Here is a 12,935-nt window from a genome sequence, read left to right as displayed (position 1 = left end):
TAATCTGTCTCGTTCTTTGTTCAAATGTTTGCTCAGCTTAATCTGAAGTCTTAATAGTTTCTATCTTAAGCCAAGAAGTAGTAGTAAGCGTGAAATCGTGCCTTTTTTCCAAGGTCATTTTCCATCTTCTTTATTTCAGAGAGAAAAGTTCTCATTCCTTTCCCCTTTTTTTTGTACCAGTGACTCACTCTTGGAATTGTAAATCCAGTATAAAGGAGTAAAGTACTGTGAGGGGTACATATAATGCTCAGTGTACAAGCAGCAAACTCACAAGCTGATTACACACAACTGCCTTGAGTTGGTGGAGCATTTTGCAATTTCATTTGCAATCTGCTTGTACAGAAGGGATTCCAGGTCCCCACCGCCATTATCACAGCAATTGTTATTCCTAACCCCTTTTGTGATGCCAGTGTAGGGATGGCTCAGTACAGTACCTTTCATGTGTTGCTTTGCTTGTGTAGAAGCAGAAAGAACTATCTGCAGAGCAAAGATCTATCTCGCTACAGTAGGCTTTACAAAACCATCACAGTCTTTTTATCTGCTACAGGTTTTGCATGAGCACAGTCTTTGTCTGAATGCATTAGAAAAATCTTTCCTGCCTTGGGTTTTCCTGCTAATTTGAACAGAGTTTATTGCCCAATGCTTACCAACATCTTCAGGTAGAGCTGACAAGCAGCAAGGCACGAAGTTGTGTTATTTAGAATTGCTTTTGTGTCTTTCATACTTCATTCATGTATAAATATGGAGTGTATGGCAGACCCTTAATGTGCTGCTTGGTTACTGACGTATTAATCCCAGTAACTTGATCTACTGGCAGCAAGGTGTGGTATCCCAACCTTTCCTGCTTCCTTGATTCTGGATTCCTGCTTCATGGGGTTCCCCATCTTCCAGTTTGCGCCTTATTTCTATTTTGAATTTATCTTGTTCCCGTCTTTGGTTCTTGCTATGTCTTGCCAACCGATTAAAAAGCCCTCCTAGTGCCTGTTACACATGGTCAGCTTTCCACTAGATTTTATCTTGGTGGGCAGAGCAAATTTTTCTCTTTGAGCCTTTGTTTCTTCAGTCTGAAAATCTTTTTTGTTACACTTTTGTTCAGCATTTTAGTATGCATCCTTACATTTGCCCTCCTATTCTGCTTCTCCTTCATCCCCCAGTGTGAGTTACATGCAGTAACTCATGTAACTGACTCAGTGTCAGTCTTGTGAGTGTCACCAATACAGGTAAAATCACTTCGTTGCTGCTGATTACCACTTTAGCCAACTGGGTATACTGCAGTCATGTCATCTTGTTTTTCTAAGACTTGGTGGAACTCCCTTCAATTTGGATGTAATTTTTGAGCCCTAGATCTGCTGAAGCTCTTTCAGTGCAGTCCTCATTGTGCAGAATTGGTCCGTTTCTTGCACTTGGGCATCCATTCAGCATCTGTTAGGATGATAAAACAACATTATTTCAATAATGTTTTGATAAACATTAAAAATAAAATAATTATTTCAATCAAGCCCAGTTCAGTAGGTGACTTAGATTATTTTATGTTGTGGGTGTAAATTTGATTTAATGTCCTTCACTCTCAGGGCAAACAATCCATTGAGTTCTATTTTGTGTCAGACCCTTAAATAGATTCAAGCAAGAGTAATGGCTCAGTCAATAGAGCGACATATCATAAAAGAGGAAAATCAGGGCCTGTGTATAGGCTTTCTTTTTCATTTTAATAACATACAGAGCATGAGATGTCATGGTTGTCCTACTATCAGGAATGGGAAACTTAAAGGCCTTTTGTATATTTTAAATATGGGCTTTCTCTTTTTTGCTTGTATGTGTACAAATCTGGATGATACTGAGCATAATGCAATATATTACTAGATGTGCTGTTATAAACATGTAGACTTTATGCAAAATTGGAGTGGAATTGGCCAGCAAAGTGCCAGAAGAGCCGTGTAAATCTGAACTCCAGCTTTCTAAATGTGGCATAGTGGAATAGTTAATTATTTCTTAAGTTCTTTCTCTTTGATAAGCAATATTGTTAAATTTGTTTTTGGGTAAGACTAATGGCATTTTAAGTCTGCTGATACTGGCACTAGATTAAAAACGTTATGAATTATTATTATTGCCAATATTTTACTCTTGTTTTGTAACTGTTACTAATGAAGCAGGAGCTGAAAGCTTTAAATGAATGAAGCAGGAGCTTTAAAGCTAAGGCTTTAAAAGGTTACTCGTACACGTTTGGGTAACATTTGCAGTGCCAGCACCCTTCTCTGTTGTTGGTGCTTTTTTTCACTGGAGTTACTAAAAGTGCACCTTTGGGTTTTTTTTTGTCTCTGAAATGCTACAGCTGAAGGGAGGCCGTAATTACAGTAAGTGATACAGTGAGGTCCCTGCTGTGAGTGGTATTGCAGATTTGACTACGCATGACTCACTGTCATTCCAGGCTCCTCAGTAAATGTCCTTTGCCAGGGGAAGAAAAATACCCTGCTCATATGCTTTGAATACTTGCAATGTGCCAACAGGCTATTTTGTGAGAGCCGCTGGTTTTGCAGTGAACCCGCCTCTTCCTTGGAATTGTGGTTTCAAAATGATCATGTTCAGGCAGGGAATTTAAATACTTACAGCCAAATAAATAGGCAAAAAAAGGGGAAGAGGCTGGTGTTGTTTCTTAGTATTTGGCTGTGTAAAAAATAGACAGACTTGATTAATTCCTTAAGTACAATTTTAGCTATCATTTTCTGAGATACATTTCTGATGATATTGCGAGCAGCGTATGGGATGAGCACCTCTGCACTCCCAAAAAAGTTGAAGCTATGAATTTATTCTTTGGTTATTGTTTTGTATTGTTATTTTATTGTTTTGTTCTAGCTCTCTTGTATTACAGCAGAATAAAAGCATGCATGGATATAGTTATGTACCTGGTCATTATTTTCATGTGAGGGTAAGCTTCTAAATATTCTCTCTTGTTCTATGACTGTTCCCTCTCCTTCCTGTTACAGCATCCCAATCCTGTTAGACTAGAAATGATTTCTTGATAATTTCAGATGTTTTAGCTGTCATTTTTCTACAACAGCCTTCTTTCCTAGGGGGGCTTCTTAGGCCAAAAGATGAGAATAAAAATCTTAAAATGTTTCCTCCACAGGGCTCCCAGTATGCTTGGGGAACTTAAAATGGTTTGGGGTGGAGTATTTGCAGTGAACTGCTTGAGGAGGAGCAAATCTGAATGTTTTTACCATACCTAGAATAGTGGTTGAAGGTACAGCATACATGAGAAAGCAACAAAAAGTAAGAATAGCGTTGTCTTAAACAAATAAATAAATACCTTGTCATTCGTATTCAGTGCCAGCTGCAGCAGAACAGTTAGCACTTTTGCTTGATTTAGCATCAGTATGAATCTTCAATTTATCACTCCTCCAACTCCTTTTTCTTCCAGTCCAACAGTCCCTAAACCACCCCTACAGCTTTTACTCTAGCTTTGGGAAGTCAGATATTTTGAATTCATACCCTTATTTGAAAAACAGTCAAATAATTAGGATGAAGTGTGAGGATTGTTTGGTCAATGTTTAGCAATATCTGCTTAATAAGTTACATTTCTCCATTTTTTTTTTGTTTTTAATCAGTTGATGGATTTTAGCATATTTTTATGTAATTGTTCTAACAATGTTGGGACTCAAGGGCACTGATGAAGTATCATCTTTATCAGAAATTCTTTGCCTCTAATAAAATACTACAGAGAGGTCCAGGAGTATACTACATCCAGAGATAACAGGGAGCTTTGCCGTAGATTAAGAAAGTACAAGGTTAAGTTTTAGCAGCACAAATAAAGCAAAAAGCTCTTGTAAGCTTGAGGTAACCCAAGAATTCATGTAGTAATTGTGGTTATAGCTGTAGTTATGAGGCTGTGATTCCAGATACAAAGCAAGAGGCTTGGAACAAGAAGCTTTGACCACTGAACAGAGAGGAAGCCCTGCCACTGCTGTCACACACACAGAGCTGTGGCTCAGTGGCAAGTCACAGCAGGATACCAGAGCTATAGTTACCACAGGCCAATGGAAGGTGCTTTCTTTCTCAGCAGTTGCAAAGAGGATGAGAAGTCCTATAGATCCTTAATGTAGTTTCTGAAGTCTCTCAGCCTGCTTGTCTTTGCCACAGCTAGATAAGGGAATGCTGATCGTGGTGTTACTATTGTGTGAGTGGTTGTTAGCATCATTACAACTCCATTCAGAGAGTGGGCTTTAATGTCCTGCTGAACTCACTTGGGTGGCTTGCCTGTGCTATCTTCTCCTGAGAAGCCTGTATTTCAGGTAGACTTGAGAAACGTCTTTGTGTTCTGTTGGAAAGAGATAATATTTGATGAAACTTTTTCTTTCCTCTTAGAGTGTCTCCTAAGGCTTGTTCTGAACCAGCAGAAGTTTTGATGTGCAGTGATGGTGGGTGCAGGTCATGGTCATAGCAGGCTGAGATAAATGGGTGCTGAAAAGAGTGGGGAACACCACTGAAAGTAGAGTTTCTTTCCATCTCTCACTTACACTTCCTAATATTTTTATTACCCTGACATTAGCATTTCTGAGTTGACTGAAGTAGGTTGATCTGGATTAAAAAAAAAAAAAATCAACTGAAAGCAATATTTTTTTGCAAGTGTTGTTTTTGGGCAGATTAGTTCCTTGATCTAACTCAGCAAGTTACTGCATCAGTGGTGGTGTTGGCACAAGGAGAGTAAAGGAAACTCACAGGAAAGGGGGGTTTGACAGAATCCTCTGGCAGTAGCCTACCTCTGTGCCAGCTTAATGTGATCACTGCGTGGCTGTGATTTGACAAGTTAATTCATTTTTATGAGTCCTAGTAGTGGCTATGTCCACATCCTGTGGGAAGCTCACCTGATATAATTTAGCTCCGTTGTTTCAGTTTTGTTGAGAAGATATTTGATGACTTAAGTTTGTACTGGCAGGTTTCTAGTCAGTTCAGGTACAACTTGTCCTTTAACAAGCACTCTAAAGCTGGTGTAAGCTTCATTTCCAGCTCATTTAGTCCTGACTCATGCTGTTCAGTGATTCAGTCATGTGCACGGCCTCTACCTGCAAAAGGCAGGCTGTGATGTGAGAACAGATCCTTGGAATCCAGGTGCATTGCACTGCAGGGAACACCTGCACTGCTCATGCAGGGCTGCTGATAACCTGCCTTTCCCTCATCATCTGCACGTGTCACCGTGCTGCCCGCCTCACCAAAAGAAACAAAAGCCCAGCTTGGATTCCCACAGACTTTAATGAGGTAAATAAAAGTGCAGTTTCTAAATTATGGTTGGTCATCCACTGATAAGCTCCTAAAAGCTTGCTGATCTGTGCTTTGTTTAAACACACCTTTCTTTGCTCTGAACTTTGCACTAGAGAGATTGCTTTGGTTTCTTAGTGCCCAAGGTAGTGCATGAAAACAGTATTGGGAGTGAGAAGTATAATCAGAATAGCTTGCATGATTTCCTATAGGAAACACAATCTAACTTTGAATTTCAGTAGTATTTTCTGGTTTAAGAGTAAAAAAGACTAAGATATTAAATATCCAGGACATTTTACAAATATAAATAATTGATTATATTATGTGCTAATGAAAATGTCCAAGCATCTGTCCAATGCCTGTCTTCCCTTTTCTGAAAAGGGTATTTACACTGTGATGCTTGTTCTCCTCTGAGGTGAAAACTAGGAAAGGGGCTGTATTTGTTTGAACTCCTTACTGTGAATGGCACATACAAGAACAAACTAACACAGAATTTTTTTTTTCTCCTAGTAAGTAGGGAGCTGCTTATGAAAGTTTATGAGAAACAATGAACTTCGTGCTGTGAAATCTGGTATTTGGCACTTTGGACTTGAAATTAGAAAACAGCTTATGAAGATGTACGGTATTAAAATTTGTGTGATTTGTCTCAGTGTTTAGGCTTTTTTGGTCTTGCTTGAGTTTTTGAAGAGATTGTTTCATAAATGTTTGTCATCCTGTATTAGGGAGTATAAGGAAAACATTAACTTACATATTTTTGGTCGTGTCTGTTTGCAGAACTATTTGATATAGATCTCAGTAACACAGACCTCAGTATAGCTTGTTAAAATTTCTCTTAATTTTAAATATATGTGTAAACTTAATCTCTGACATTCAGATTAGGCATAAATAGAGTTTTGGTTGTATGATTTTGCAGAAGTTGCTAAGTGAGATCAGGTTAGTTAGCAGGTGAGAGTTAGCTAGCATGAAAAAATGCATCGGGAGCCAGACTGTTGGTCAGCACAGGGCTGTGCCAGTGATAAGTGGGGTCTGGGAGTGGATGGAAAAAGATGAAATGGGGTGACAAAGCACCCAGCATAAGCAACCTTAAATAACTGTTTTTTCAAACCTTTCAAACTGAGTACTGTAATGTCAGCTTGTAGGAGCCTGGAGCCAGGTTCTTGGCTCTTTTTGCAACAGGAGTGTTTCTTCCTGTATGAATGCTGGGTTTCCTCCTGGAAAACAGATTACTGGGCTGGGCTGTGCTGAGTGGTGGCACATCTCTGCTGCTCTGTGCTCAGACTGTAGGCCAGCACCAGCATCATGCCATCAGACAGCTGTATAGCTGTATTCATGTGAGTTTGAGCCTAGGCTGAGAAACCTTCTCTTCATCCTACCTTGGTCTTTAGCTTTCTCATTTCATTTTTCCCCCATGTCATGTGGACACAGGTGTACAGCCTCTGATTCTGGACAAGGTTGGTGCCTTTTGTATTGTGCTCTATCATGTTAACCCTGAGGTTTTTTGAGCCCCTATTTCTTTCTCACCCTCCGAGTTTTGTCACATAGATATAAGAATGTATAAAGTATAAAGAAATATAAAAAGCATAAAAATGTAATTCAATTTTGATCCAAAGGAGCTTCAATAGTTAAGAAATATTTCTCCAGGTAGGTTAGCTTGCACAAATCACTAGGAAGAGATATTGTTCTTATTAAATAGAAGAATCAAGGTTATATCTGTCATGGTTTCAGCTGGGAGAGAGTTAATTTTCCTCTCAGTGGCTGGCACAGTGCTGTGTATTAGAATCAGTACAAGAATAATGTCAATAACACACTGATGTTTTAGTTGTTGCTCAGTAGTGCTTACTGGAAGTCAAGGACTTCAGTTTCCTGTGCTCTGCCAGTGAGCAGGTGAGTAAGAAGCCAGGAGAGAGCAAGACCAGGACAGCTGACCTGAACTGGACAAAGGGATATTCCATACCACAGAGTGTCATGTTCAGTATATAAAGTGGGAGGAGTTGGCCAGAAGGGGCTGATCACTGCTCAGGCATGGGCTGGGCATTGGTCAGTGGGTGGTGATCAACTGTATTGTGCATCACTTGTGTTTCCCATTGTGTTTTTACTGCATTATACCACCACACTGTTGATATGAGAAAGTATTCTCTGTTTCTGTTTCAGCTGACATTACCTTACTCTGGAATTGCTAACAGTGTTTTGTGCTTATCCTTCTTTTTCTAATGCTTTGGGTTTTTTTTAAATTGAAAGATACATTTATGCCAGTATAGTCCTTGCATCATTATGGAATGATTTTCTGTCTGGTTTTAAGAACTTTTAGTCGCTTGCCTTTAGTTTAAGTTATAGCAAGATTCGTCTGAAGACTGATGAACTTGATCTGAGTCAAAATGTTAGTATGAAGTTGGATTTTTTTACCTGAGGTGGAAAATTATCCTAACTATCCAAATAAGCATATCCTAAAAGCATAAGATACTTTTGCAAGTAGAGTGAATACTTTGCACAGTAACTAGTGAGGGAATTGTAGTATTTTAAAGCTTTGATTTTTATTGTTAACTATTACTTCTGTTGTATGCCTTGTTGTTAGCTAGCCAGACATGAACCATTGTCCCATATCAAGCTGCTGCTCTCACAAGAAGCCATTGCTAGTACTTTAAACAAGGAAATGACTTAAAATTTTAACTCCCAATGTGCCTTGTCATCTTCAAGAAGACTTTAATTTAGTGATATGTGAACTGCCCTGTAGCTGACCTCACTAGCTCTGGAGGTGTAGAGCATGAGTTTCCCAGGTCTTTTTCCTGATCCTTTAGTACAATGTATCCATCACTGATAGCAGTCCAGCTGGGTCAAAGCAACAGCTTGGCAATTTTACCTCAGGAAGTCCACTGTCACCAAAAACTTTTCAAGCTTTGTGAGTCCATGTGTCATCCAGTTTGCTTCCAGCTGGTTGTCATCAGAGAAGAATGTAGGAGTGGGGCTACAGTGAGTTGTCATGGGACATTGGGCTGTGCCAGGCTGCTGACAGGAGATTCATATCCATTTAGTTTCTTAAGGAGGAAGCCTGTGACCCTAAGAGCAAAAGAGGCTGTTGCTTTGTGTTTTTCCATTGTGGAGGATCCCTCATGCCACAGGTTTTGCTTTCTCAGAGGGTCTGCTTTGCATATTTGTCACCTGCTGCTGTGCAGGTGGGAGTTTGCCTGCTTGTTATCTGCCTCGGTGAGCTCTTCCTAACAATGAGGACATTGTTAAAGCTGAGATATGATGAACGCGTCTTGCACGTTCCTTCAGCCAAGTACACCGAGATCTGCTGACCTCTGATTCTCTGGATTGATAGTTTGGAAGAAGGGCAAGGTGCCTGGCATATCCAGTTACTGCAGGCTAGTGGACAAATGTGACCCTGTATACTCTGGTTCCCTTAAAGGATGCCTTGCAATAGGATGCATTAGGATACTAATTACCTCTGGGATTAATTGGGATTAAGGAAAAGCTAATTACAAGGTCCATCCCCAATCCTTTGTACAGTTCTGGGAATTCAAGTCTTACACTGTGTCAAGATTAATGAGCAATATTTTTTGGGAAGTGGCTTAACTACTCAAAAGATGATTGTGTTACTTTGTATGTCTGCTGGTGGAAGAAAAGCTAGCTGTTGTCTGGTGGTACAGTGCTGAGGTGATGCTGATGCTGTTTCCATGGATGTAGACCCATCACTATTTCTGAACAAAGAATTATTCTCTGCAGTGGCCTCAGGGAGTTAACTTTTGCACTGGGTTGTACGTTAGTTGGCTCTGCTCAGTGTTATCACATGATCCTCTGAGAGTCCTGGTAGCAATTTCCCATTTAATCTTTCCTGGTAAAGAGACACCTTTGCCCTCCCCTGAATTGGACTGGATGTACAACAGGCTGGCTGCCTTAATGCTTGTGCTGCCTTGGTGGAACGTGCCGGTAAGGATGCGGAGATCCTAGGGTCTGGCACGTGGTTGTTTTGGGGTGCGGATTTAGGCTGCTGAGAGAAGTTGTTGGCTTTATGTGAGGTGAGGTGGCCTGGAGGTGTCATGCTTGGGGACATCCCCTGGGGTGTTCTAGGTTGCACAGGAGCGAAGCTGGTGTGAGCAAAGAAGGAACTGGAGCTGAAGCGCTGCTGTGGCACTCCTGGTGAAGAGGCAGCTTCGTTACCTCATTGTTTAAAACAATAGTGTATATACTGGTAGTAAAGGTCATGTTGATTCTGAGAGGGCATTGTACAAAAAATTCTAACTGATTTACTTCCAAGTGAGTTGCCATGAGACAGCAAAAAAGGGAAAATTAAATCAGTTGCCTAGAGGGCACAGTCAATGAAAATATCCCTAAATTCTTCACTGCACCTTGCTGACTTTCAAAGATGAAGGAGATTAGAGTGTGTCTGGTGCAAAGACTCAACAAGGGTGGCAGAAGCTGTAAAGTACACACACCGGTTTTGCATTTAGAGAACTGAGAATTGAGAAAATAGTATAATGTAGGTATACGGGCATTTGTCCTTCTTTGAAAGTCTCCTTTTCATCTTTTTGTTAAAATGTGTTGTAAATTTCCTGTTACAGAGTTTCTACATCAATTGCTATTGCTCTGTTGACTTTCATTGTAGGCTTTAAACCCTTTTCATGCTGACAAGTGTGTGATTCCATTTCTGTGTCAGTCTGTCAGCACTTCTATAGTTCTTTACAATCTATTTTGTCCAGGTGCTTTATTTTGGCAAAGGAATCATTCTTTATCCTCTGAGACAGAATTGGCTACTTATATGATCAAATATTCCTTGTATCCACAAAAATTTTTAAGATTGCAAGTGTGCATTTTCAGTGCCGACAGTATTGAAAAGGAGTTTACTTTAATACCACTTATAGGAAGGGACTTAACTGTGTCACCCTGCCTGAACTCAGAGGATGTATTTATCACCCAGCTCTGGCCAAGAGATGTTCAGTCCCCTCATCACCTCTTTTTGCTGTTGCTATGTACTGGTTCCCTGATTTTTAGAGTGTATGGGTGCTTACTTCAGTGCTGGAAAGCCAGCAGGATGCTGCCCAGTGTGGTGAGATGCCATGAGGGCTGAGGACAGAGCAGATTAGTGAGGCAGTGCAGGTGAAGGATTCATGGGGCACCCTGCAGCTTCTGCTCTGGTTTGCCTCACACCTGGTTCCCTTCGCCGCCTGGAAATGTCTCTGCTCTGTGCACCAAGGTCATGCCCAGCCAGGGTGCCTTCCCATCCTCCACCCACCCACTCCCTGCCCTTTCCCCCCAAACTGCAGGCTTAGGTCACTGTCATAATACGATGTTTTCAATTTAATTGAAATGGGTGTTTTCATATATGACTTAATATTGCAGGCAGCAAATGTTTTTTATTTCCCTGTGTACGTATTATATCGTGTAAGAACATATGGTATTCATTTGTAGATGTGTCTCATAATGGGAAGTACAACTGTCTAGCAAGAGGAGCTTGGTCCTGTAACTAAAAATCACGGGTAGCAGTACTCATGAGTGCTTTAACATTGCTCTTGTTTTTCTCTACACAGTGTTTACACACATTTTGCCATGTATGTACACATGGCAAAAGAAAATACGAATTCATATTTATAGAAGCATCTGCATATGGATTGTGCCTTACTTCAGGTTTAACGTGTTACATGTGAAGTATTGTATTTAATTTTCCTTGATTATTACTGGCATCTGTAATTGTAGCTGCTTAGTATTACAAATAGGTGCTATTTTTTTCCCTGTTTATGCAATGGAATGTGTCTGAAGTTAAAGGTGGGGGTAGAACCTCTAGATTCCTGGGGAAAGTTAAGAGTAGAATGTCATTTTTACTTGCGTTTTTTGCTGGCAGTTAGCCCTCCACTGAAGTATTGTGTTTGGGAATGCAAAGTAAGAGTTATGGCTAATATTAGTGATGCAGTGATGTTGAAAAACCAGATTCATGTAGTTTCAAATAACTGATAATATCTTTCAGAATAGACTGATATATTTTTAAAATAATTATCATGGATAATGTTATCAGCTGAAAAACCATGTAGGGCACTGCATGTTAACTTAGAAACCAGCATTTTTCATGTTTTTAAGATGTTGGTAAATAAAGGGATGTTGGTTAGGGAGGAAAACAAAGTTTTATTTTCCTAAATAATTTGTATTAAGAGACATCAACTAGGCAATTTTCAGGTCTAAAACCAGGCACTTTTGTATTTATTTATTTTTTTTTTACTATCTGTATTTAATATAGAAATACCAGAATTCTTGCAGACCCCGTCTGCATCCTCTTTGATGTGTGCAATTTAAACTAAAGTTGGTAAGAGCCCTTTTGGTTTTCTCTTTCTTTTTTTCCTCATTTCACTTAGTAGCACTTTTTATTTTCAGCTGCAGAGCAAGTAGTGATTGTCACATTTCCCTTTCTGACCAGACTTCTATAATCCCTCTTGCTGCCTTAAAATATGACAGCAGTCTCTGACCATATTAAGTTTTCATGCACTCACTGCAGGGTTAGGTACCCACCTGGAATGGAGACTGCTTACACCAAAAAAAAAATCACATTTAATAGTAAAGAACAAAAATATGGAATGCTGGTAGTGGAAATGGGACATTAATGTGTGAAAATGTGATCAAATAATAATAAAATACTTAAGGGATTTTTTTAGGGTTTGTTTTTCATTTTGAATGATTGTTTCTGTTAAATTGATACTTAATTTGCATGTTTTGTTCATTTTTTCTTAATTTCCAGTGTTCCTTTCATGTCTTTTTTCCCTCTGTTGTTTGATTTATATTATGCTCTTATAAAAGCTCTTTCAAATCCTTTCTCTTGTTGAAGTTTCAGTTTTGTATTCAAGCTCTGGTGCTCAGAGCTTATGGACAGGTAGCACAGTAGTGAGCCCTGTGGTAGGCTACCTTCCAGACTTGCACACAAAATACATCTGTATATTCAGACTGGGAGCTCTACATGTGTATTTTAATTTGTAGGTGAAGGGACATACCTATGTGTACAAGTGCCAGCAAAACTTTGCAGGGGCCTTGGTTGAAAAACATACACATTTTTATGCCTTTTCTGCTGACGTTCAGAAAACTGAGGTGGCAACAAAGGGTGAGAGGGAATAAGAAAATCAGTGATCCTGAGCTGCTTCCTGCTTGCTCGGTTGCCTACTGATGTATAAGAACTACCCAAGAAAAATGAGGAGGGAAGGAGTGCATTAATGTAATTTTGTTTTGTTCAGTGAGTTCCTTGCTTGGTCATAGGATGAGAAGCCTTTGGAAGTGCCCGTTAGCATAGGTAGCAGAGCACAGGTTGGCACGGGTCTGCAGTACTCTTCTGCAGACAGTTCAGCTGTTGCACACCAGGAACAGGTATTTCCCAGGAATAGTTGCTTAGAAGAAGGAATTTGATAAGGAAGGAGACTTTGCAAAGAGAGCTTTGGCAGGTGCCCTGAAAGACAAAAAGTTAGGATTGCAACTGGGTGCACTTTTCAGCCTCTTTTCTTTTGCTGAGGTGGGAATGGGCTTTTCCGCTGCCCTCTGTGCAGTGGGTCTGTGGGGAGGGGATGTGGAGGAAACAGCTGGATCAGGGAACATCTGCATGCCCTTTGCTCCTGCTGTGGCACACCCTGCCTACCTCCTGTTAAAGGAATTTCCCAGAGCAGGTTTGTCTCATGTGCAGAGGCATATGCAGCATTGTGTGTTAGCTCTTCTGGCAA

The 12,935-nt window shown here is 40.1% G+C and overlaps 1 protein-coding gene across 5 annotated transcripts in view; it reads left to right on the top strand.

Annotated features, from left to right (window-relative positions):
* The window catches only part of ARHGAP18 (Rho GTPase activating protein 18), a 96,814-nt gene that overhangs the window by 32,086 nt on the left and 51,793 nt on the right, over positions 1-12,935 (top strand). Inside the window, exon 1 of one of the 5 annotated variants that reach the window (XM_023924077.2) lies at positions 9,121-9,177. The exons of the other annotated variants lie outside the window; for them this stretch is intronic. The gene's annotated coding sequence lies outside the window, so the exon portion shown is untranslated. Of the gene's footprint in view, positions 1-9,120; positions 9,178-12,935 lie in introns of those variants that run through there. 5 annotated transcript variants of the gene reach the window in all.

Source organism: Cyanistes caeruleus, chromosome 2 (assembly GCF_971803275.1).
Source record: "Cyanistes caeruleus chromosome 2, bCyaCae1.hap1.1, whole genome shotgun sequence".
Lineage (NCBI taxonomy): Eukaryota > Metazoa > Chordata > Aves > Passeriformes > Paridae > Cyanistes > Cyanistes caeruleus.
This window is presented reverse-complemented; position numbering and strand designations above follow the sequence as displayed.